This window comes from Oncorhynchus masou, chromosome 29, assembly GCF_036934945.1.
Source record: "Oncorhynchus masou masou isolate Uvic2021 chromosome 29, UVic_Omas_1.1, whole genome shotgun sequence".
In the NCBI taxonomy this organism is placed as follows: domain Eukaryota; kingdom Metazoa; phylum Chordata; class Actinopteri; order Salmoniformes; family Salmonidae; genus Oncorhynchus; species Oncorhynchus masou.
The window spans coordinates 63,433,622-63,460,952 of NC_088240.1; the positions used below are offsets into that span (position 1 = coordinate 63,433,622).

At 44.9% G+C, this 27,331-nt stretch overlaps 1 protein-coding gene across 2 annotated transcripts in view; it reads left to right on the forward strand.

Moving 5' to 3' along the window:
- The first annotated feature begins 394 nt into the window (after window positions 1-394).
- hapln2 (hyaluronan and proteoglycan link protein 2) overlaps window positions 395-27,331 on the forward strand; it is a 30,958-nt gene continuing 4,021 nt past the window's right edge. The window contains exon 1 of one of the 2 annotated variants that reach the window (XM_064945657.1): window positions 395-663. The gene's annotated coding sequence lies outside the window, so the exon portion shown is untranslated. Of the gene's footprint in view, window positions 664-24,513; window positions 27,328-27,331 lie in introns of those variants that run through there. The other variant, XM_064945656.1, reaches the window with a different exon arrangement.

The window sequence follows — 27,331 nt, forward strand, 5'->3', positions numbered from 1 at the left end:
AGTTCAACTTTCCCTCGATCCTGACTAATCTCCCAGTCCCTGAAATTGAAAACATCCCCCCAGCATGATGCTGCCACCCACATGCTTCACCGTAGGGGTGGTGCCATGTTTCCCCCAGATGTGACGCTTGGCATTCAGAACAAATAGTTCAATCTTGGTTTCATCAGACCAGAGAATCTTGTGTCTCATGGTCTGAGAGTCTTTGGGTGCCTTTTGGCAAACTCCAAGCGGGCTGGTCATGTGCATTTTATTGAGGAGTGGCTTCCGTCTGGCCACTCTACCATAAAGGCCTGATTGGGGGAGTGCTGCAGAGATGCTTGTCCTTCTCCCATCTCAACAGAGGAACTCTTGAGCTCTGTCAGAGTGATCATCAGGTTCTTGGTCACCTCCCTGACCAAGGCCCTTCTCTTCCGATTGCTCAGTTTGGCCCGGGTGGCCAGCTCTAGGAAGTGTCTTGGTGGTTTCAAACATTTTCCATTTAAGAATGATGGAGGCCACTGTGTTCTTGGGGACCTTCAATGCTGCAGCAATTTTTTGGTACCCTTCCCCAGATCTGTGCCTCGACCCAATCCTGTCTCAGAGCTCTACGGACAATTCCTTCAACCTCATGGCTTGATTTTTGCTCTGACATGCACTGTCAACTGTGGAACCTTATATAGACAGGTGAGTGCCTTTCCAAATGATGTCCAATCAATTGAATTCACCACAGGTGGACTCCAATCAAGTTGGAGGATGATTTTTTTTTAAATATATATTTCTCCTTTATTTAATCAGGTAGGCTAGTTGAGAACAAGTTCTCATTTGCAACTGCGACCTGGCCAAGATAAAACATAGCAGTTCGACTAATACAACAACACAGAGTTACACATAGAATAAACAAACATACAGTCAATAATACAGTAGAAAGAAGAAAACAAAGAGTCTATATACAGTGAGTGCGAATGAGGTAAGATAAGGGAGGTAAGGCAATAAATAGGCCATGGTGGCGAGGTAATTACAATATAGCAATTAAACACTGGAATGGTAGATGTGCAGAATATGAATGTGCAAGTAGAGATACTGGGGTGCAAAGGAGCAAGATAAAAAAATACAGTAGGGGGATGAGGTAGTTGGATGGGCTGTTTACAGATTGGCTATGTACAGGTGCAGTGATCTGTGTGCTGCTCTGACAGTTGGTGCTTAAAGCTAGTGAGGGAGATATGCATCTCCAGCTTCAGTGATTTTTGCAGTTCGTTCCAGTCATTGGCAGCAGAGAACTAGAAGGAAAGGCAGCCAATGTATGAATTGGCTTTGGGGGTGACCAGTGAGATATACCTGATGGAGCGTGTGCTACGGGTGGGTGCTGCTATGGTAACCAGTGAGCTGAGATAAGGCTGGGCTTACCTAGCAGAGACTTGTAGATGACCTGGAGCCAGTGGGTTTTGCGACGAGAGTGAAGCGAGGGCCAGCCAACGAGAGTGTACAGGTCGCAGTGGTGGGTAGTATATGGGGCTTTGGTGACAAAACGGATGGCACTGTGATAGACTGCATCCAATTTGTTGAGTAGAGTGTTGGAGTATATTTTAGAAATGACATCGCCAAAGTCGAGGATCGGTAGGATGGTCAGTTTTATGAGGGTATGTTTGGCAGCATGAGTGAAGGAGGCTTTGTTGCGAAATAGGAAGCCGATTCTAGATTTAATTTTGGATTAGAGATGCTTAATGTGAGTCTGCAAGGAGAGTTTACAGTCTAACCAGACACCTAGGTATTTGTAGTTGTCCACATATTCTAAGTCAAAACCATCCAGAGTAGTGATGCTAGTCGGGTGGGTGGGTGCGGGCAGCAATCAGTTGAAAAGCATACATTTAGTTTAAGAGCAGTTGGAGGCCACGGAAGGAGTGTTTTATGGCATTGAAGCTCGTTTGGAGGTTTGTTAACACAGTGTCCAAAGAAGGGCCAGATGTATACAGAATGGCGTCGTCTGCATAGAGGTGGATCAGAGAATCACCAGCAAGAACGTCATCATTGCTATATCATTGAAAAATGAAGAAAAATGACTATTTACACGGGACATGACAAGACAAACACCTGTCCGACTGCTAAGCCATCTTGGAATTTATTTGTCTTGATCAGATGACGAGAACCACATGTTACTGCAAGGTGTAACCACGGCTAGAGATGTGCGATATAGACCTAGGTGTGATACATGATTAGGCTGGCTATGACGGATGCCAGTGAGATGCCAGGAATGCCTGTCATTCCAGCACACACACTCAGGCATAGTGGGGAGACACACATGGTGCCCCAACAGTTTCGTAAGCCAGATGCAATCCTGTCCCGTGCTGGCACAAACACTATCTCTGTTGTCATTTCCTTTGTTCTGCTAAGAGTTTCAAACTCTGTAACATATTTAATCTATTAAACATGAACACTAGACATTGTGATATGCCATAATGCAGTTCCAATACACCTATGTATTGACTAATTACATTTCATTTGCATAGACACACATTTCAAAGAAATTACATTTTATACACACACACACACACCCCTGCCCCCACAGGCATCAACTGTAGAATTCCAGCAGCTGCACTACCACAAATATGCGTGCAAGAGGTGTCCTATGAAGTGTTCTATTGTCACTCCATCTGCAGGCTGGGTCCTGGGCCTCTCAGATAAGACAATCTGGCCATCAGGCAAGGCCGATGGGACATGTGGTGACGTGGGAGTTGCTTGTGTGTGTGTGTGTGTGTGTGGGGGGGGGGTCAAAGAAGGGACTTGCGTTGTAACAAAACTGGCTACTGGAGCCTTGGCACCTGATCTGATGCGATAAGCACAAGAAAGGACCTGTCCGTTATGCAGCCTGTGATAACATACACCATACAGGTACTTCACACATAGCCTGCAAACCTGTGTGTGTGGAGGTGTATGTGTTTCGGAACGTTATAGTACTACAGGGCTTGCATGCTTAGAACTGAGGCTAGGAGAGAAATTCTGAAGTCGCGGACTCCGTTGAAGACTGTAGATGTGAGAGTGCGCCTATTAACTCCTCTTCCACAGGTGATGTGCAGGTCAGGTATGTGTGTTTAGGAAGGGATTTTTGTGATTACATTCCAAACCAAAAGACAGTCCTTCTCACACACACACACGCACACACACACACACGCACACGCACACGCACACGCACACGCACACGCACACGCACACACACACACACACACACACACACGCTCACACGCACACACGCACACACACACACACACACACGCACACACGCACACACGCACACACGCACACACGCACACACGCACACACGCACACACGCACGCACACACACACACACACACACACATTTCCTCATGTGATGTCCGTCAGCACCTATGGCATGCAGTGTGTTGTTAGAACACACAGTGGTGCGGAATAGCTGCAGGGGAAACGGAGCGAGAAAGAGATAAGTAAACAGTCTTATACCTGAGCCTTATCTCTGATCTATGCCTATGTGACTTCCCATCAAATGGGGAGAACACATGCCCCAAAACCAACTACACTGAGAATCGATGGGGTTATCCAGTATGTTGTTGTCACCAAGGGGTGCAAAAAAGTGACATGTGGGGATAGTGACCCCTGGGTGACAGGTCAGAAATAACAGAGATGAAGAGATAGCGTCTCACCTAACCTCCCAGAGCTTTGGTTCACTATAGTGAGTGAATCAGTGATAATAATGTCTAAGTAAGAGATGCCTTACTGTGCGCTACACATGGAACAGTAGGCATTGGCATATCTTCAAAGCACATATAGAAGCTTGGCTTTTATTTTTCATGGAGGTTCCAGGGGTGATGAGTACAATTAGTATCCAATACCTTTGGAGAAACAATGTAATGGCATGGGTAACTCATTGTGGTGGAAGGCTCATGACAATGATGAACATTTCAGCTTTTACAAGCGAGCACAGAGATCAGTCTCACTCGAACTGGTTCAGCAGAGTTTTGAATGAGCCAATCCGTAACAACCTATGTGTGAATGGGAGGAGCATCTGGTTGTCACCGAGGCAATATCACATGACACATTTTAGACAACTATCAGTAGACCATGAAAATATGGCCCAAAAACTGAACACATAACCATTCACTCAGGTATGTGTGTAGACCCTTTCTCAGTTCTCCCTGTACAATGGGAGTTTGTGAAGGCATAATGTAGTCAAATGCCCAACTGAAAGTGCAGAGAGGCAGACAGTAAAAACAAGAGTACCGCCTCTCACATGTTGAGCGTTGTTTCTCAGGTCAGCATGTCTTCTAGGTTCGCCTGACTAATATTCATATGAACGACTCACAAGGGAATGTGTAGGAAAATGTATCTTGTGATCTACTGTAAAGGTTCCTGTCGACAAAAAACTAACATTACAAGTTCAATTTGGAGCAATTCGATACAAACATTTTTGTGGCATTTCTTCGATTACACAACAACAATGTAAAGACTTCCTCCAACAACAACAACCAACCCACTGGGCACAGACGTCAATTCAACATCTAAACTACGTTGGTTCAATGAAATTTAATTTATATGATGTGGAAACAACGTTAATTCAACCAGTGTGTGCTCAGTTGGAAGTGAACCAGCGTCCAATTATGCTTTGATATGCTTTAATTACTTAACCATTCATCTATTACGCTATTAATGTCAGTGCCAAGTTATATTTATATCATAGCCAAAGGAACATACTGCACTTTAGATAGCATGAAAGACGAAAATAAATTGCTGCACAACGTTCAAACTCAACCTAAAAAAAAACAGTTTTTCGCACGTACGGTTAAAGTCGGAAGTTTACATACACTTAGGTTGGAGTCATTAAAACTAATTTTTCAACCACTCCACACATTTCTTGTTAACAAACTATAGTTTTGGAAAGTTGGTTAGGACATCTTCTTTGTGCATGACACAAGTCATTTTTCAAACAATTGTTTACATACACTAAGTTGACTGTGCCTTTAAACAGCTTGGAAAATTCCTGAAAATGATGTCATGGCTTTAGAAGCTTCTGATTGGCTAATTGACATAATTTGAATCAATTGGAGGTGTAACTGTGGATGTAATTCAAGGCCTACCTTCAAACTCAATGCATCTTTGCTTGACGTAATGGGAAAATCAAAAGAAATCAGCCAAGACCTCATAGAAAAAAATTGTAGACCTCTGTCAAAGGAATTTAACAATTCCTATATGTGTTCATTAACCAATTCAATTAAAATCACTCAGTCTGTTTTGTAAGATCCTTTTTTGCTTAAAATAGACAGAGACCAGTCTACCAAAATTAGCCAATAGCATTTATTCTCGATAGCGCTGGACATAGAACCATGTACAACAGCTTATATATCACATATGACGTCATAGGTTTTAAAATGTCTCTCCTCCTCTCGACCAGGACAAAGCAGGTTCAAAAGTTCATTCCAACTCACTAGCGCACATACCTGACACACTATATTTGGAGTAACTCCTGAAGTCTCACCATAGTTTATTACCACTTAGCAGATAGTTTCAAATAAGGAAAACCTGGAGGGGCTCTCGCTGTCTTATTTTATCGCCACAGAGTTATATCTGAGTCGATTCAAACATAGGTTAATGACCCTCTTTGCTTACTTTATACACACACACATACATTCCTTCTTCCACAATGGTAATCACTTCCAATTACCACTTATCCATGCTACATAACCTCGAATCCCTAATGGTTAAGTTTCTGAGTAGAATTATTTAATCATTCATGTTAAACCTTGATAAAATCTCTTAACAACCTCCAAAACTCTGGTTCATCCTAGGGAGCAATTTCCAAACACCTGAAGGTACCACGTTCATCTGTACAAACAATAGTACGCATGTATAAACACCATGGGACCACGCAGCCACCATACCTCTCAGGAAGGAGACACATTCTGTCTCCTAGAGATGAACATACTTTGGTGCGAAAAGTGCAAATCAATTCCAGAACAACAGCAAAGGACCGTGTGAAGATGCTGGAGGAAACAGGTACAGAAGTATCTGTGTTCACAGTAAATGAGTCCTATATCGACATAACCTGAAAGGCCTCTCAGCAAGGAAGAAGCCACTGCTCCAAAACCTCCATAAAAAAGCCATACTATGGTTTACAACTGCACATGGGGACAAAGATTGTACTTTCTGGAGAAATGTCCTCTGGTCTGATGAAACAAAATAGAACTGTTTGGGCATAATGACCATCGTTATGTTTGGAGGAAAAGGGGGAGGCTTGCAAGCCGAAGAACCTCATCCCAATCGTGAAGCACGAAGATGGCAGCATCATGTTGTGGGTGTGCTTTGCTGCATGAGGGACTGGTGCACTTCACAAAATAGATGGTGTCATGAGGGAGGAAAATTATGTGGAAATATTGAAGCAACATCTCAAGACATCAGTCAGGAAGTTAAAGCTTGGTCGCAAATGGGTCTTCCAAATGGACAATGACCCCAAGCATACTTCCAAAGTTGTTGCAAAATAGCTTAAGGACAACAAAGTCAAGGTATTGGAGTGGCCATCACGAAGCCCTGACCTCAATCCTATAGAGAATGTGTGGGCAGAACTGAAAAAGTGTGTGTGAGCAAGGAGGCTTACAAACCTGACTCAGTTACACCAGCTCTGTCAGGAGGAATGGGCCAAAATTCACCCAACTTATTGTGGGAAGCTTGTGGAAGGCTACCCAAAACATTTGACCCAAGTTAAAACCTCTTGAAACTCTAGGGGCGCAATTTCATTTTTGGATGAAAAACGATCCCGTTTTAAACAAGATTGTTTGTCACAAAAAGATGCTCAACTATGCATATAATTGATATCTTTGGAAAGAAAACACTCTGAATTTTCCAGAACTGCAAAGATATTGTCTGTGGGTGCCCTAGAACGGGAGCTACAGGCAAAACCAAGATGAAACAACAACCAGGAAACCAGCAGGATTTTTGAGGCTCCGTTTTCCATTGTCTCCTTATATGGCTGTGAATGCGAGAGGAATGAGCCTGCCCTTTCTGTCGTTTCCCCAAGGTGTCTGCAGCATTGTGACGTATTTGTAGGCATATCATTGGAAGATTGACCATAAGAGACTACATTTTCCAGGTGTCCGCCCCGGTGTCCTCCGTCGAAATTGGTGCGTCTTTTTCAGCTGCTGGTATTTTTCCATGCGATTCTGAGGGGAAAGCAGGCTTCCACGAACTGCATATCAATGAAGAGATATGTGAAAAAACACCTTGAGGATTGATTCCAATCAACGTTTGCCATGTTTCGGTCGATATTATGGAGTTAATTCGGAAAAAGTTTGACGTTTTGGTGACTGAATTTTCGGTTCGTTTCGGTAGCCAAATGTGATGTACAAAACGGAGCGATTTCTCCTACACAAAGATTCTTTCAGGAAAAACTGAACATTTGCTATGTAACTGAGAGTCTCCTCATTGAAAACATCTGAAGCTCTTCAAAGGTAAATGATTTTATTTATTTGGTTATCTGGTTTTTGTGAAAATGTTGCGTGCTAAATGCTACTCAAAATGCTAATCTAGCTTAGCATACTCTTACACAAATTAGTGATTTGCTATGGTTCAAAAGCATATTTTGAAAATCTGAGATGACAAGAAAAGGCTAAGCTTGAGAGCAGGCGCATTATTTTCATTTTATTTGCGATTTTCAGAAATCGTTGCGTTAACGTTGCGTTATGCTAATGAGCCTGAGGCTTTATTCACGATCCCGGATCCGGGATGGGGAGTATCAAGATTAACCTCTTGGTGGTAGGGGGCGCTATTTTAATTTTTGGATGAAAAACGTTCCCGTTTTAAACAAGATATTTTGTTGCGAAAAGATGCTCGACTATGCATATAATTGACAGCTGTGGATAGAAAACACGTTTCCAAAACTGCAAAGATATTGTCTGTGAGTACAACAGAACTGATGTTACAGGCGAAACCCAGATAAAAATCCAACCAGGAAGTGCCACATTTTTTAAAACCGCCTCATGCCAATGGCTCCGTATATGGCTGTGAATGAGCTATGTATTTCCGTTGAAGAATAGCCGTAAGGGACCATATTTAGCAAGTGGTCACATGGTGTCTCCCGCAGAAAATCTTGCGTAAAATACTGAGGTAGCCATTTTTCCAATCGCTTCTTATGAGAAACCAATTGCCTCAACGGATATATTATCGAATATATATGTTAAAAACACTTTAAGGATTGATCCTAAACAACGTTTGCTGTGTTTCTGTCGATATTTTGGAGCTTATTTGGAAAAAAGTTTGGCGTTGTAGTGGTAGTGGTAGCATTTTCCGGTCGATTTCTCAGCCAAGCATGATGAACAAACGGGAGCTATTTCTCCTACAAAAATAATCTTTTTGGAAAAAAGGAACATTTGCTATCTAACTGGGAGTCTCCTGAGTGAAAACATCCAAAGGTTTTCAAAGGTAAATTATTTGATTTGGTTGCTTTTCTTATTTTCATGAAAATGTTGCCTGCTGCCAGCAGAGCCTAGCATAGCATTATGCCATGATAAACTTACACAAATGCTTGTCTAGTGTTGGCTGTAATGCATATTTTGAAAATCTGAGATGACAGTGTGATTAACAAAAGGCTAAGCTTGTGATTGAATATATTTTATTTGCGATTTTCATGAATAGGAAAAGTTTCTAGGGGTATTTATGTCCGCTGCGTTATGCTAATTCGTCTGAGGCTATGAAAGAAATAAAAGCTTTCATTTTCTTAAAATAAAGTGGTGATCCTCACTGACGCAAGACAGGGAATTTTTAAGACAGGCCTGCTACTCAGGCCCAGAAGCTAAGATATGCATATAATTAGTAGATTTGGATAGAAAACACTCTAAAGTTTCAAAAAATGTTACAATTATGTCTGTGAATATAAGAGAACTGATATGGCAGGCGAAAACCCGAGGAAAATCCACCAGGAAGTACTATTATTTTGAAAGGCTGTTTTTCCATTAAAATCCTATCCACCATACAAAGACTTAGGACCCTGTTCACGGGCTCTATGGCTTCCTCTACATGTGGCCAGTCTTTAGGCATTGTTTCAGGCTTTTACTCTGAAAAATGAGGGAGATGGACAACTTTCAATCAATGGACAGTGGAAATTTCCAGACATCAGCCATGCGCCTGATCGGGAAAGCACCTTTCATGTTTCTCCTTTTCTATTGACGAAGCTTTTGTCCGGTTGAAATATTATTGATTATTTATGACAAAAACAACCGGAGGGTTGATTTTAAACATCTTTAGGCATGTTTCTACAAACGTTTATTGTACTTTAAAAAAAGAATTTTCATCTGGACTTAGTGCCCGCACCTTGTGCATTCGGATTACTGGACAAAACGCGCAAACAAAAAGGAGGTGTTTGGTCATAAAGTGGGACATTATCGAACAAAACAAACATTTATTGTCTAACATGGAGACCTGGGAGTGCCACCAGATGAAGATCATCAAAGGTAAGTGATTAATTTTAATGCCATTTCTGACTTTTGTGACACCTCTCTTTGGCTGGAAAATGGCTGTTTGGGTTTCTGTTGCTAGGCGCTGACCTAACATAATCGCAAATTGTGCTTTCGCCATAAAGCCTTTTTGAAATCTGACACAGCGGTTGCATTAAGGAGAAGTTTATCTTTATTCCTATGTTTAACACTTGTATCTTTTATCAATGTTTATGATGAGTATTTCTGTAATTTAATGTGGCTCTCTGCACTTTCACCGGATGTTTGTTTGAGACAATGCATTTCTGAACATAACGCGCCAATGTAAACTGAGATTTTTGGATATAAATAGGAACTTTATTGAACAAAACATACATGAATTGTGTAACATAAAGTCCTATGAGTGCCATCTGATGAAGATCATCATAGGTTAGTGATTAATTTAATCGCTATTTATGACTTTGTGAGCCCTCTCCTTGGCTGGAAAATGGCTGTATGGTTTTCTGTGACTAGGCGCTGACCTAACATAATCACATTGTGTGCTTTCACAGTAAAGCCTTTTTGAAATCGGACACTGTGGTTGGATTTACAAGAAGTTTATCTCTAAAAAGGTGTATAATACTTGTATGTTTGAGGAATTTTAATTATGGGATCTCTGTTGTTTTGAATTTGGCGCCCTGCAATTTCACTGGATACCGTCCCACTTGTACCAGAGAGGTTAATCAAAAGGCGGACACCCCCGCCCTTCTTATTACCAGCGGCGCAATGCATGAAGAAACTGGGTGGCTGCACCAACTCTGATAACGTATCCCGAGTGAACCATGTTTCCGTGAAACAGAGAATGGTACAATCTCTGATTTCTCTCTGGAAGGCAACCCAATGGATCCGATCCATTGTTCTGGGTGGTGGCCCAAACAGAGGATCCACTTCGGGAAAGTCGTATTCCTGGTCATAATGTTGGTAAGTTGATGTTGTTCTTAAATCCAATAGTTATTGGATTGTATGTAATAAGACTCTGCACTCACCTCTCCCAAGGTTCCGTTTACGTGGTCCCCTGCTGCTGACCGGGTGTTCCAGGATCTCAAACACCGCTTCACCACAGCTTCAAACTTGTTTCATCCTGACCGGTCCAGTTCATGGTGGGGGCTGATGCTTCGGATGTCGGAGTGGGGGCTGTCCTGTCCCAGTGTTCTGCGCTGGAACTCAAGTTACATTCCTGCACCGTCTTCTCCCACGCCTCAATGCCACAGAGAGGAACAACGATGTGGGGAATCGTGAGCTCCTCACGGTAAGATGGCATTGGAGGAGAAGAGGCACTGGCTGGAGGGGGCGGAACATCCGTTCATCGTGTGGACTGACCACAAGTATCTGGAATATCTCAGTGCCAATTACATCAATTCCAGGCAAGCAAGGTGGGCCCTGCTGTTCACTTGGTTCAACTTCTCCCTCTCAAGCCGGATGCGCTGTCAAGCCGCTATAGCCCCACGGCTTGAACCCCGGAACCTGAGACCATCCACCCCACCTCATGCCTGGCGACGGCACTCAGCTGGTGAATAGGAAAGCAGGTTTGTGAGGTGCAGCGTTCCCAGCCGAACCCCAGGCCCAGATAACCAGATGTTTGTTCTTGACGCAGTCCGCTCCTTGGTCCTGGAGTGGGCACACTCCTCCAGGCTTCCCTGCCACCCGGGCTCCTGGCGGACCCTGGCCTTCGTGCGACAACGCTTTTGGTGGCCTATCATGGTTCCTGACATCTCCACGTTCGTCACCGCATACACAATGTGCACAGAACAAGACTCCGGCTGGTCTCCTTCAACCTCTGCCTGTCCCTCACCTTCCCTGGTCTCACATATCCCTGGACTTTGTCACGGATTTCCCCACGTCTGATGGCAACGACACCATCGTGACCGTAGTGGATCGGTTTTCCAAAGCTGCCCACTTCATTCCTCTCTCCAAGCTACCCTCTGCCAAAGAGACGGCCTAGCTCATGGTACAGCACATCTTCATGAGCACGTCTCATGGTACAGCACAATGCGCTGCCAGATCTCTGCCAACCCCACCACCTGGAGCCAGCAATTACTGTGGGTCGAATACGCCCACAAGACCCGTCCTTGCTCTGCCACAGGTATATCTCCCTTTGAGTGTTCCCTGGGGTATCAGCCCCCGCTCTTCCCTGAGCAGGAGGAAGAGGTTAGCATACCTTCGGCCCAGATGTTTGTCCGCCGCTGTCGCCGTACCTGGAAGAGAGCCTGGTCGGCCCTTCTCAAGACCACCTCCAGGTATCGATGACAAGCGGATCGCCACTGGATCCCGGCTCCCAGGTATTATCTCGAGCAGAATGTATGGCTGTTTACCCAGAATCTGCCCCTCCGGGTGGAATCCCGCAAACTCTCCCCCCAGTTTATTGGCCCGCCTCAGACAACAACATTGATTTATACGCTGAGTCGGTGAGCGAGTTTATTAGCAAGGACATCGGAGATGTTGTATCCACGGTAACTATTAAAACCTTCCCCAACCAGAAACCGTGGATTGATGGCAGCATTTGCGCAAATTTGAAAGCGCAAACCACTGCTTTTAAACATGGCAAGGCGACCAGAGACATGACAGAGTGCAGTTCAGCTATTCCCTCTGCAAGGCAATCAAACAAGCTAAGTGTCAGTATAGAGACAAAGTAGAGTCGCAATTCAACGGCTCAAACACGAGACGTATGTGGCAGGGTCTATCGTCAATCACAGATTACAAAAAGAAAACCAGCCCTGTCGAGAGGGCCACAAGAGGGCCACCATTGTTCCTGTTCCCAAGAAAGCCCCGTAGCACTCACTTCCGTCATCATGAAGTACTTGAGAGACTAGTCAAGGATCATATCACCTCCACCCTACTTGAGACCCTAGATCCACTCCAATTTGCTTACCGCCCCAATTGGTCCACAGACGTGGCAATCGCAATCACACTGCACACTAACCCATCTGGACAAGAGGAATACCTATGTAAGAATGCTGTTCATCGATTACAGCTCAGCATTTAACACCATAGTACCCTCCAAACTTGTCATTAAACTCGAGACCCTGGGTCTAGACCCTACCCTGTGCAACTGGGTCGTGGACTTTCTCACGTGCCGCCCCCAGATGGTGAGGGTAGGAAACAACATCTCCACCCCGCTGATCCTCAACACTGGGGCCCCATAAGGGTGCGTTCTAAACCCTCTCCTGTACTCCCTGTTAAACCCATGACTGCGTGGACATGCACGCCTCCAACTCAATCATCAAGTTTGCAGACGACACTACAGTGGTAGGTTTGATTACCAACAACGACGAGACGGCCTACAGGGAGGAGGTGAGGACACAACGTCAACAAAACAAAAGGAGATGATCGTGGACTACAGAAAACAGCAGAGGGAGCACCCTCCTATCCACATCGACAGGACAGTAGTGAAGGGTGGAAAGTACCTCGGCGTACACGTCACAGACAAACTGAAATGGTCCACCCATACAGACAGAGTGGTGAAGAAGGCACAACAGCGCCTCTTCAACCTCAGGAGGCTGAAGAAATGTGGCTTGTCACCGAAAACACTCACAAACTTTTACAGATGCACAATTGAGAGCATCCTGTTGGGCTGTATCACCGCTTGGTACAGCAACTGCTCCAACCACAACAGTAAGCCTCTCCAGGGGGTAGTGAGATCTGCACACCGCCTACACCACCCGATGTCACAGAAAGGCCAAAACTATAATCAAGGACAACAACCAACCGAGCCACTGCCTGTTCACCCCGATATCATGCAGAAGGCGAGGTCAGTACAGGTGCATCAAAGCTGGGACCGAGAGACTGAAAAACATAGTACTTGCGTACTATTGTTTGTACCTTCAGGCATTTGGAAATTGCTCCCAAGGATGAATCAGACTTGTGGAGGCCAACAATTCTTTTTCTGAGGTCTTGGCTGATTTATTTTGATTTTCCTGGAGCAAAGAGAATCCCAATACCACGAGAACCTGAGGAGACTTAATTAGCATTAATTGGATTGCCTCGCTGTGGTTCCCTGACACTCGTACAGTGCCTTGCAAAATTATTCGCCCACCTTGAACTTTGCGACCTTTTGCCACATTTCAGGCTTCAAACATAAAGATATAAAACTGTATTTTTTTGTGAAGAATCAACAACAAGTGGGACACAATCACGAAGTGGAACGACATTTATTGGATATTTCAAACTTTTTTAACAAATCAAAAACTGAAAAATTGGGCGTGCAAAATTAGTAGATTTGGAAAGAAAACACTGACGTTTCTAAAACTGTTTGAATCATGTATGTGAGTATAACAGAACTTATATAGCAGGCAATACCCCGAGGACTAACCATTCAGAATTATTTGTTTTTGAGGTCACTGTCTGTTCAATGGGTTCTCATTGTGAAACAATATTTCATAGGCACTTGTTTGCAGTTCCTACCGCTTCCACTGGATGTCACCAGTCTTTGGAATTTGGTTGAGGTTATTCCTTTGTGCAATGAAGAAGTACGGCCATCTTGGAACATGGTAACGTTATGTGTACTGTTTGAGAGTTGCGCTAGACTTGAAAAGTAGCGTTAGTTTGTGATCCTCCTGTATTGAAAACAGATAGACCCGTCTTCAATTTGATCGATTATTAACGTTTAAAAATACCTAAAGTTGTATTACAAAAGTAGTTTGAAATGTTTTGGCAAAGTTTACAAGTAAGTTTTGAGATATTTTATAGTGACGTTGCGCAAATTGGAAGCTGTTTTTTTCTGGATCAAATGCGCTAAATAAATGGACATTTTGGATATATATCGACGGAATTAATCGAACAAAAGGACCATTTGTGATGTTTATGGGACATATTGGAGTGCCAACAAAAGAAGCTCATCAAAGGTAAGGCATGATTTATATTTTATTTCTGCGTTTTGTGTGGTGCCTGCAGGGTTGAAATATGCTATTGTCTCTTTGTTTACTGTTGTGCTATCATCAGATAATAGCTTCTTATGCTTTCGCCGAAAAGCCTTTTTTAATCTGACATGTTGGCTGGATTCACAACGAGTGTAGCTTTAATTTGGTATCGTACATGTGTGACTTAATGAACGTTTGAATTCTATAGCATTTCTTTTTTTTATTTGGCGCTCTGCATTTTTCCTGGCAATTGGCCAGGTGAGACATTTGCGTCTCCCCTATCCCAGAGAGGTTTCAGCTGGTGGCCACACCAGATACTGACTGTTACTTTTGATTTGACCCCCCCTTTGTTCAGGGACATATTATTCCATTTCTGTTCAGTTTATGTCTCAGTTGTTGAATCTTGTTATGTTCATACAAATATTTACACCTTATGTTTCCTGAAAATAAACGCAGTTGATAGTGAGAGGACGTTTCTTTTTTTGCTGAGTTCATGAACTACACATTGACACATCCAGCCCAAAGCGGGAGGTTGTAAAATTACTTACTAATCATCAAAGTTCCGGAGCATGTATTTAACTGGAGGGAAAGGGCCTCTTGCAAGTTGATAAAGTCCTGTCAGAAATGTGTGCCTTTGGCTTTGAAAAGCCTTCATGACCCCGATGTGTGTGCCAAGCTTTCGTCAACACAGTCATGCACTGGTGATCCCAGTGAACTGATACTACATAAGGGCTTCAGGGCTGGTCGGCCAAACCTGCTCTTTATCATTCTTTCTGATCTATGATATAGGCAAAGAAAAGGTCATTCAAAAGCTCTAGTTCAACTGACACCCTCAAAATATGAAATGTCATGTTAACGTTGTGGACAATACAGACAATTACAGACTATATTTGAAATCTATAGTGTAATACTGTACCTCTTCACACTTCTGGAAGTGATGAGCTAAATTACACTAAAATATCTAGTTAGGTATAGAAAACAAGTTACCTTTTTACTGTACATCCATTTCATTCATGGTTAGTTAGCGTACACTAAATACGTACTGCAGCTCCACTGTAATATCCATGATACTCATGACCCTAGCTTCTTGAAAAACCTGTCGGTTTACCACAAAGATTATTTCAGAGAAGCCCCAAAAAAAGTCCATAAATCAAATTGAAATGAAACATACGAACATGTCTTTACTTGAGTCGTTTATTTAGTACTGTTTACCTGAAGGTGAGAGTAAAAATGTTTATAATGAGAATGGGATCAAGCGATAACGGAGAGAAGCAATACAGAGAGAGGTCATTACATTTGTGATAACTTCCAACACAGAGTATATACAGTAGTACACTTTTAGAAAACACATAGAGAAAACCTGTCAGTTAGTCTTGCAGTAGTCTCTCTACCCTACCTCGTGGCCCTAAGGACAGTTGCGTGTATTCATGGATGCCAAGGGAAGCCAGGCTTCCCCAAAACTTTACCAAGAAAAAAACATACAAAACATACAGTCATCTCTCTGTGCTTCATACATTTCCTTAAATTTTCAAGAGGCTGAATGTATCTCACTGGAGAAAGCATCCAAGTGAATGAAAGAGTGCCCTTCTGTCTCAGTATGTGTAGCCCATCTATCCGATGCTATTTGGTCAGAAAGAGTATGATGTTTCCGCCTGTAGCATTGAATGCAAGGGAAACCAGAAAGCATTTGGCCTCCCTTAATAAAAACCATATAAAATAATATCCAATCAGCGTTGAGCTAAACTGAGTGAGTTCAGCTGTGAATGGTTCTGGTGTACCAAAAACAAGTATCAAGGGAAGCCGGTTCGGATTTGGCTTCAAACCAATCACATCAGAAGCTAAACGTCATTGACAGAAAGAACTTGAATTGTTGCATCTGCATCTAGCTAGCTAAAATCAGCCCTTTCCTAAATTAGCCATGGATGGAGATAGGGATTTGGACTTGTGGTTTTACTTAATTCTCCATACTGGCCAATGATTATAACAGTGATTCTGATCCAACCATTAATTCGTACATTGAGAGGATGGAAGTTCAACATGTAGGTAGATGTAGTAGGCTAATGCTACAAACTAACTGGCCTGGCACATCGTTGCTCATGAAAGGAAGTTAGGCTAGTGATGAAGAATTTTAGCCAGGTAGCATAGAACAACAAAAACTAAAATCGTGTACTGTATGACAGAGTCCTAGATCGTTTCTGCAACATTGAAGATGAGGAAGGCATTGGTGTTTCCCTACAAGTAGGGTGAGTCAACATGTTTTTTCTACTGGCATGCACGCATGCAAAAACACACACACACACAGAGAAACTCAACTCTCTTTCAATGGAGGCTGGTAGGAGGAGCTATAAGAGAATGTGCTCATTATAATGGCTGGAATTGAATAAATGGAACAGAGCTTCCATGTGTTTGATGTGTTTGATACCGTTCCATTTATTCCATTCCAGCCATTACAATGAGCCTGTCCTCCTATCGCTCCTCCCACCAGCCTCCTCTGCTCTCAAAGGTTCTAAATCAATAGTTGTTCAACTTGCTTGACCATGCTGTAAATCAACTGTTTGTTACATGCAATATGTTTTGTGGACTTCAGGTTTTGTAATGAAACAAAGTTTTGTTTGAATTTATTCTGCCACTGTGTGTTCTTATTGTCTCAGCCTTAGGCCTATATATCACGGTATCAAGGCATATGAACTAACTGGTTATAGAGCAAACAACGCAATTATCACAACACAGGTCTTAACTGTGTGAGAGACAGGTTAAGCCGGGTGTACACTACACAACTTTCAGGGTGATGCGAAACAACGTTATCATCTCACTGGCTTCTTCTCTGGTGAGCTCTCATTGGCTATTGCTGACCACCGTTCTCAAAACTTGTCATTGCACATCTCACACTACAAAAGCATTGCAGAATTTTGTGCCGATAAATATCAGGACTTCTGGGACTGCTCAAAGACAAGATCAGTAGCCCTCAGATTGTGTCTCTGACCCACTCACATTAAACGAGAGTCCATGACGGCCGTGCGCCCCCAGGTAGACAAGACATGGGAATTTTGTCTCCGATCTCAAAAACTTGCCTGGGACAGCTGAACCGGGGCCAAAATCGTGTAGTGTCCACCAGGCTTTAGAGAAGAACACGTTAACCTCACCTCTGACACCAGACCTGACCTACGACATCAACTGATGTGATTAAAGGAGTTTCTGAAGGTATTGAAGTGCATCTTTAATTCAATCGAGTACAGGCTTAACATTAATGACAGAGACAGAATACAATATGGAATTTTATTGAATTGTTTTGGGTTGGGTTCGAGTCTCCGAGGAACGCTCCTCAGAGCCAGATGCTGATGACAGGGTGCCCTATGTTAATGAGGTAACATTATAAACATTTCCCTATAAATACTGGCTATACTGATAGGGTAACCTGAACTTTCGTAACTACATTACAAATATGCACCAGAGGGCAGTGTTTCATTTACCCTCAGCACTGAGGAGTAGGTATTGATTGTGCATATCTTATACAAATATGCACCAGAGGGCAGCGTTTCATTGACTCAGCAGAGAGGAGTATGATCTTTGCTGTTCTGGAAACCTCAGAGTATTTTCTTTCCAATGCTATCAATTATATGCATAGTCGAGCATCTTTTTGTGACAAAATATTGCGCTTAAAACGGGCACGTCTTTTTATCCAAAAATGAAATACTGCCCCTAGAGTTCCAAGAGGTTAAAAGAAAGTTGGGTTACGGAGATGATGAGACAGAGGAAAGCAACTGAGAAAGTGAGGTAGGGACAGATATGGCCAGGACAAAGAAAGCTCTTTCTCAATCAAAAGGTAATTGATTGAGAATGAGAAAAAGGAGATGGAGAAAGACAGGGAAATAAGAAAGAGCGAGGATAACTCCACCATGTCCAACTCTCCTACCTGCATATACCTACCTACAAACTTCGCCTGAACACCTGTAATTCATTGAATGGAGGGCCGAGTGCCTGAGGTTTTCGCTCCTCCCTTGTACTTGATTGATAAATTAAGTATTAAGGTCAGTGATTAGTTAGAAACACCCCTCACCTGGTTGTCTAGATCTTAGTTGTACACTCTTATAAAAAAGGGTTCCAAAAGGGTTCTTCGGCTGTCCCCATATGAGAACCCTATTTGGCTCCAGGTAGAACCCTTTTGGGTTCCAAATAGAACCCTTTTGGGTTCCATGTGGAAAGGGTTCTACATGGAACCAAAAATGGTTCTACCTCAAACCAAAAGGGTTCTTCTACCTTGGTCCAAAAGGGGTTCATCAAATGGTTTTCCTATGTGGACAGCCGAAGATCCTTTTTAGGTTTTAGATAGCACCTTTTTTTCACAAATCAAAAGGAAAGTCAGAATATTATACCAAATATTTGACCAATAAAAAAATATAAATTATGAAATAATTTATCTTTCGTCTCTGTGTGTTTTCATCATTTTCCGTCAATTCGCAAGTGACTGAATCTCACCGGAGAAATCCTCCAAGCGTGGGAAATGGTGCCCCTCTGTCTCAGTGTGTGTAGCCCATGTCTCTGATGCTGCCTGGACTAAAAGTGTTATGTACCTGAGCGAAGACCCAAAAGCGGTTTTAACAGAAACAGAGTTCTTTTAATGAAAAAACAGGAATGGCATAGATCCTCTTCCGACGTTGTCAATGGCACAATAGAATACCCGCAGAGAGGGTGACAAATGAAACATAAAGTCCCTCTGATGAATAGCTGGGTAGCGGCGACAGGCTGCAGGTCGCTCTGGGTCGGTGCGGGTCACAGAGGAACGGTGGTAGCTGATCACACGTAGCATATGGTGAACTGGACACGGTGCAAACAAAAGATAGTTAGTAGAGTGCAGGATGCACCTGCCAGGCAGACTCCGACAGGATAGGACTAGGAGGAAGCAAACGAGACGATAGCTTGCTTCTGGCATGAGAAACACAAACGAGAATCTGACACCGAAAGTAGCAGGAACAGAGAGAGAAATAGAGACCTAATCAGAGGGAAAAAAGGGAACAGGTGGGGAAAGGGTGAATGAGCTAGTTAGGGGAGATGAGGAACAGCTGGAGAAGGAGAGAAAGAGAAGGTAACCTAATAAGACCAGCAGAGAGAGACAGAGTGAAGAGAAAGGACAGGAACAGACATAATAAGACATGACAGTACCCCCCCACTCACCGAGCGCCTCCTGGCGCACTCGAGGAGGAAACCTGGCGGCAACGGAGGAAATCATCGATCAGCGAACGGTCCAGCACGTCCCGAGAGGGAACCCAACTCCTCTCCTCAGGACCGTACCCCTCCCAATCCACTAGGTACTGATGACCACGGCCCCGAGGACGCATGTCCAAAATCTTACGAACCCTGTAGATAGGTGCGCCCTCGACAAGGATGGGGGGGGAGGGACGAGCGGGGGCGCGAAGAACGGGCTTAACACAGGAGACATGGAAGACCGGGTGAACGCGACGAAGATATCGCGGGAGAAGAAGTCGCACTGCGACAGGATTAATGACTTGAGAAATACGGAACGGACCAATGAACCGCGGGGTCAACTTGCGAGAAGCTGTCTTAAGGGGAAGGTTCTGAGTGGAGAGCCATACTCTCTGACCGCAACAATATCTAGGACTCTTGGTTCTACGCTTATTAGCGGCCCTCACAGTCTGCGCCCTATAACGGCAAAGTGCCGACCTGACCCCCTTCCAGGTGCGCTCGCAACGCTGGACAAAAGCCTGAGCGGAGGGAACGCAGGACTCGGCGAGCTGAGAAGAGAACAGCGGAGGTTGGTACCCGAGGCTACTCTGAAAAGGAGATAGACCGGTAGCAGACGAAGGAAGCGAGTTGTGGGCGTACTCTGCCCAGGGGAGCTGTTCTGACCAAGACGCAGGGTTACGAAAAGAAAGACTGCGTAAGATGCGACCAACAGTCTGATTGGCCCGTTCGGCTTGACCGTTAGACTGGGGATGGAAGCCGGACGAGAGACTGACGGAAGCCCCAATCAAACGGCAAAACTCCCTCCAAAATTGAGACGTGAACTGCGGGCCTCTGTCCGAAACGACGTCTGACGGAAGGCCATGAATTCGGAAAACATTCTCGATAATGATCTGAGCCGTCTCCTTAGCAGAAGGGAGCTTAGCGAGAAGAATGAAATGAGCCGCCGTAGAGAATCTATCGACAACCGTAAGAATAACTGTCTTCCCCGCTGATGAAGGCAGTCCGGTGATAAAATCTAAAGCGATGTGAGACCACGGTCGAGAGGGAATGGGAAGCGGTCTGAGACGGCCGGCAGGAGGAGAGTTCCCAGATTTAGTCTGCGCGCAGACCGAACAAGCAGCGACAAATCGACGCGTCACGTTCCCGAGTGGGCCACCAGAAACGCTGGCGAATGGAAGCGAGCGTACCCCGAACGCTGGGGTGGCCGGCTAACTTGGCAGAGTGAGCCCACTGAAGAACGGCCAGACGAGTAGGAACGGGAACGAACAGAAGGTTCCTAGGACAAGCTCGCGGCGACGGAGTGTGAGTGAGTGCTTGCTTTACCTGCCTCTCAATTCCCCAGACAGTCAACCCGACAACACGCCCCTCAGGGAGAATCCCCTCGGGGTCGGTGGAGACCTCAGAAGAACTGAAGAGACGAGATAAAGCATCAGGCTTGGTGTTCTTTGAGCCCGGACGATAAGAAATAACGAACTCGAAACGAGCGAAAAACAGAGCCCAACGAGCCTGACGCGCATTAAGTCGTTTGGCTGAACGGATGTACTCAAGATTCCTATGGTCAGTCCAAACGACAAAAGGAACGGTCGCCCCCTCCAACCACTGTCGCCATTCGCCTAGGGCTAAGCGGATGGCGAGCAGTTCGCGATTACCAACATCATAATTACGTTCTGACGGCGATAAGCGATGAGAAAAAACGCGCAAGGATGGACCTTGCCGTCAGAGAGGGAGCGCTGAGAAAGAATGGCTCCCACGCCCACCTCTGACGCGTCAACCTCAACAACAAACTGTCTAGAGATGTCAGGTGTAACAAGAATAGGTGCGGATGTAAAACGATTCTTGAGAAGATCAAAAGCTCCCTGGGCGGAAACGGACCACTTAAAGCACGTCTTAACAGAAGTAAGGGCTGTGAGGGGAGCTGCCACCTGACCGAAATTACGGATGAAACGACGATAGAAATTCGCGAAGCCAAGAAAGCGCTGCAGCTCGACGTGTGACTTAGGAACGGGCCAATCAATGACAACCTGGACCTTAGCGGGATCCATCTTAATGCCCTCAGCGGAAATAACGGAACCGAGAAAAGGGACAGAGGAGGCATGAAAAGTGCACTTCTCAGCCTTCACATAAAGACAGTTCTCCAAAAGGCGCTGGAGGACGCGTCGCACGTGCTGAACATGAATCGAGAGAGACGGTGAAAAAATCAGGATATCGTCCATGTAAACGAAAACAAAAATGTTCAGCATGTCTCTCAGGACGTCGTTAACTAGTGCCTGAAAGACAGCTGGAGCGTTAACGAGGCCGAAAGGAAGAACCCGGTATTCAAAGTGCCCTAACGGAGTGTTAAACGCCGTCTTCCACTCGTCCCCCTCCCTGATGCGCACGAGAGGGTAGGCGTTACGAAGGTCCAATTTGGTGAAAAACCTGGCTCCCTGCAGGATCTCGAAGGCTGAAGACATAAGAGGAAGCGGATAACGATTCTTAACTGTTATGTCATTCAGCCCTCGATAATCCACGCATGGGCGCAGGGACCCGTCCTTCTTCTGAACAAAAAAAAACCCCGCTCCGGCGGGAGAGGAGGAGGAGACTATGGTACCGGCGTCGAGCGATACAGACAAATAATCCTCGAGAGCCTTACGTTCGGGAGCCGACAGAGAGTATAATCTACCCCGGGGGAGTAGTTCCCGGAAGGAGATCAATACTACAGTCATACGACCGGTGTGGAGGGAGAGAAGTGGCCTTGGAACGACTGAACACCGTGCGCAGATCGTGATACTCCTCCGGCACCCCTGTCAAATCACCAGGCTCCTCCTGTGAAGAAGAGACAGAGGAAACAGGAGGGATAGCAGACATTAAACAGGTCACATGACAAGAAACATTCCAGGATAGGATAGTATTACTAGACCAATTAATAGAAGGGTTATGGCGAACTAGCCAGGGATGACCCAAAACAACAGGTGTAAAAGGTGAACGAAAAATTAAAAAAGAAATGGTTTCGCTATGATTACCAGAGACAGTGAGGGTTAAAGGCAGCGTTTCACGCTGAATCTTGGGGAGAGAACTACCATCTAAAGCGAACAAGGCCGTGGGATCCCTTAACTGTCTGAGAGGAATGTCATGTTCCCGAGCCCAGGTCTCGTCCATAAAACAGCCCTCCGCCCCAGAGTCTATCAAGGCACTGCAGGAAGCAGATGAACCGGTCCAGCGGAGATGGACCGGAAAGGTAGTGCAGGATCTTGAAGGAGAGACCTGAGTAGTTGCGCTCACCAGTAGCCCTCCTCTTACTGATGAGCTCTGGCTTTTACTGGGCATGAGGTGACAAAATGACCAGCGGAGCCGCAGTAGAGACAGAGGCGGTTGGTGATTCTCCGTTCCTTCTCTTTGGCCGAGATGCGGATACCCCCCAGCTGCATAGGCTCAGCATCCGAGCCGGCGGAGGAGGGTGGCAGTGATGTGGCAGGTGGCAGTGATGCGGAGAGGGGGGCAACGGAGAACGCGCGCTCCCTTCCACGAGCTCGGCGACGAAGATCAAACCGTCGCTCTAGCGAGAGCTATTAAGGAGTCCAGGCTGGAAGGAACCTCCCGGGAGAGAATCTCATCCTTAACCTCGGCGAGGAGACCCTCCAGAAAACGAGCGAGCAAAGCCGGCTCGTTCCGGTCACTAGAGGCAGCGAGAGTGCGAAACTCAATAGAATAATCCGTTATGGATCGATTCCCCTGACATAGGGAAGACAGGGCCCTGGAAGCCTCCTCCCCAAAAACAGAACGGTCAAAAACCCGTATCATCTCCTCCTTAAAGTCCTGATACTGGTTAATACACTCAGCCCTCGCCTCCCAGATTGCCGTGCCCCACTCACGCGCCCGTCCGGTAAGGAGAGAAATGACGTAGGCGATGCGGGCTGTGCTCCTGGAGTAAGTGTTGGGCTGGAGAGAGAACACCACATCACACTGAGTGAGGAATGAGCGGCACTCAGTGGGCTCCCCAGAGTAACACGGCGGGTTATTGATCCTGGGCTCCGGAGACTCGGAAACCCTGGAAGTGGGCGGTGGATCGAGGTGGAGTTGGTGAACCTGTCTTGTGAGGTCGGAGACTTGGACGGCCAGGGTCTCAATGGCATGTCGAGCAGCAGACAATTCCTCCTCGTGTCTGCCTAGCACCGCTCCCTGGATCTCGACGGCGGAGTGAAAAGGGTCCGGAGCCGCTGGGTCCATTCTTGGTCAGATTCTTCTGTTATGTACCTGAGTGAAGACCCAAAAGCGGTTTTAACAGAAACAGAGTTCTTTTAATGAAAAAACAGGAATGGCATAGATCCTCTTCCGACGTTGTCAATGGCACAATAGAATACCCGCAGAGAGGGTGACAAATGAAACATAAAGTCCCTCTGATGAATAGCTGGGTAGCGGCGACAGGCTGCAGGTCGCTCTGGGTCGGTGCGGGTCACAGAGGAACGGTGGTAGCTGATCACACGTAGCATATGATGAACTGGACACGGTGCAAACAAAAGATAGTTAGTAGAGTGCAGGATGCACCTGCCAGGCAGACTCCGACAGGATAGGACTAGGAGGAAGCAAACGAGACGATAGCTTGCTTCTGGCATGAGAAACACAAACGAGAATCTGACACCGAAAGTAGCAGGAACAGAGAGAGAAATAGAGACCTAATCAGAGGGAAAAAAGGGAACAGGTGGGGAAAGGGTGAATGAGCTAGTTAGGGGAGATGAGGAACAGCTGGAGAAGGAGAGAAAGAGAAGGTAACCTAATAAGACCAGCAGAGAGAGACAGAGTGAAGAGAAAGGACAGGAACAGACATAATAAGACATGACAAAAAGAGTATGACATGTTATGGCTGTAGCATTTGATTGATTGATGCCAGCAATCAGTTGGCCTCTCTTAATAAAATAATTATACGATAATTAGCAATTTAGCTGAGCTCAACTGTGGGTTATCCTGGTGCTTCACCAAGGGAGGCCAGTTTGGATTTAGCTTCACCCCAATCAAATCTCACCCGAAACAACATGTCATTTTAGTTTCTGGTCTACTTGTGTTGATGTCCTGCAGTCACTATCGGACCTTTCCTAATCCATGGATGGAGATGGGGATTTAGAGATGGTGATTTGGACTTGTGGTTTTGACTTAATTCTCTGTACAGGCCAATGATTATGATGCGATTATGATCTAACCATTAACGAATATGCTGTGCCACTGGCCTGAGACGAATGAAGTTCCATATCTAGCCTAGATGTAGCCTAGCCCTTTTAGGCTCACGTTAACTAGCTAGCTAGTTGGTTAATTTTTGCACATGCAAGGAAGTTAGGCTAGCAAGCATTTTAGCTAGGTAGCCTAGGACAACAAAAACTTAAATTGTACTTACTATATGACAGAGCCATGGACCGTTTTGTCAACATAAAAGAGAGGAGGATGGCATTGGCGTTCTAGTCTGCAAGCAGGGTGAGTCCCAAATTGTTTTAGCTTGCTCGCAACTTACACACACAACATTGATTGGACTAAATCATTTTTGGTACCTTTAAGTTTGTTTTCAGTGTATAAAACTAAGCATGTATACTGTAGCGTTGATTTGACAATGTTTAAGTGTTTATGTTGAAATAGTGCTGAAATAGCTGAGGCAGTGCTCCTGTTGTCTTTGTGCAAACCTGCGGTAACTCCGTGGTTCTAAATCATTAGTTGTTCAGTAAACTGTCAAACATTAACTTGCTTGACCATTCTGCAGGCGATATAACGGTTTGTTGCATGCAATATTTTCTTTGTGGACTTCACTTGACAGATGTAGCTCTCCGGTTTTGTGATGAAACAAATGTATGTGTAGTTGAATTTATTCCGCCACTGTGTGACTGTTGTGTTTTTGTTGTCACGGCTTTATTGTATATCACAGTGGCGTAGGAACAATTGGGTTATAGAGCAAACAACGCAATTATCACAACATAGGTTGGTATATGGATTTTTTTACTGGCTTGGCTTCCTCAGTGATTTTACCCACGCACCGCTACTGAAGGGGAATAACAGCAACTCTGCCCTCCATGAAAAGAGTTTGACGCCCCTGATCTAACATCTGAACTCAACTCAAATATGTCAAGAAGACCAACACATACAGTATAATAGAAAACACATGTAGAGTTGGGGTCGAAGTACAGTGAGAGAAAGAGATAGTTGGAGGGACAGAGACGGGACAGTTGTCACTTAAGAGTGTCCTGATGAATACTAATTGCTGTGAACTAAAGAGCCAGAATGAGTTCCATTGATGGCTGAGCACAATGGAGAAGGGACAGGGGAAGCAGAGGAATTCTATTATTTCATTTTTCCCTTCTCCTCGTGTTTGTATGCCAGTCCCGCCGCCTGTTGTCTTTGGGGGGGAAGGAGACTGTGGCTCTCATAATGCAGCCCTTGTGTCTGGGGCCACAGGGCCAGAATAAGCCAGGGCTCACACAGCTTCCTCCCTCCCTGCAAGATGGCAAGGGCCTCAGCGTACAGGCAGGCTTGCCATCAATAAGGTTTTGAGATGATAAATTGAGCTCACTGGCGTAGCGGAAACCCCCGTAGCCCCCGCAAGGTGGGGGTCCCACGTGCTCTGGGTGCCAATGCGACCATCATCTCACACCTACAGTATGTCTAAATTGTATTATATTTAAAAATATATTTTTGACAATAACCCTCCTTTTTAATGTCCACATGTAGCAAGCAAAGTGTTTGTGTTGTCCAATCTACATCGGGGCTGTTACATGGAAAATTAATTTTACAATCTGCAATGTTTACATTTCCAACTTTAATTGCTGTACAAGTACATACAATATTGCCGCCAGCCAGCATTCTAAATAGCAGCGTTGTGACACCATTGGCCTATAGCTCCGTGAAACATAAAGGTTAAGCTTAACATGAGAAAATGCAAACCAAATAAAAGTAAACATGAATCCATTAAAGCAAAGCTATAGGCTACGACAAGCATTACCACCACATACTCTGATAGGCAGCCGTGTAGCCGTCGCAATTTAAGAACCATGGACAGTGATTAGTAAGTAGTCTGAACTTCGTGAGCGGCTGACGCATTAGATTTTTCTGCGATCCAGAGAAACTGCATTACCCCAGTGGTTGAGCCAGCAGTAGGCCACAACCTTGCTACTGAAAGTTACAGCATTGACCAGCAACATGGTTACTTCCATGGGGATATACTGCTGTTTTACCCATACACAATACCAGATTCAAAACAATATATGTATAAATATCCCTTTCTCGAACTCTCTCTATTACATAAATACAGTAAACAGACACGTTCTAGGTTCAAACTCTTTGAAAACAGGCAACTCTTCCTCACTTCCTCTCACTTGTCCCTTATTGATAAGTAGAGGATGGAGGCAGAGAGAGACACAATGGCAGCCTGTCACATCACATCCTCATTAACATCTGGAGCAGAACAGAGAACAACCCAGTTTACACTGGCCACCACGGCCTGAGACATATGAGCACTGGTCTGAGAGAGAGAGAGAGAGATAGAGTCAAGAGTAGGAGAGAGAGATATAGTCAAGGGAAGGAGAGAGAGAGAGAGAGTCAAGAGAAGGAGAGAAAGAGAGCGAGAGAGAGAGAAAGAGAGTCAATAGAAGGAGAGAGAGAGACCTTGGGGGTCAAAGGGAGAAGAGATCACAGTGGCAGAAATGGGCTCAGAGAAAAATAAAGAAGATATTTTTGCTTCTGAACTATCCCACTAATGGAAAACGGTCATGTTTGACTGAACAACCCTCAAAGGTGATCAGTCACCACTGTTTTGAAGAGAAAATAAATCCTCATCTCATCAACTGCTGCAGGTTA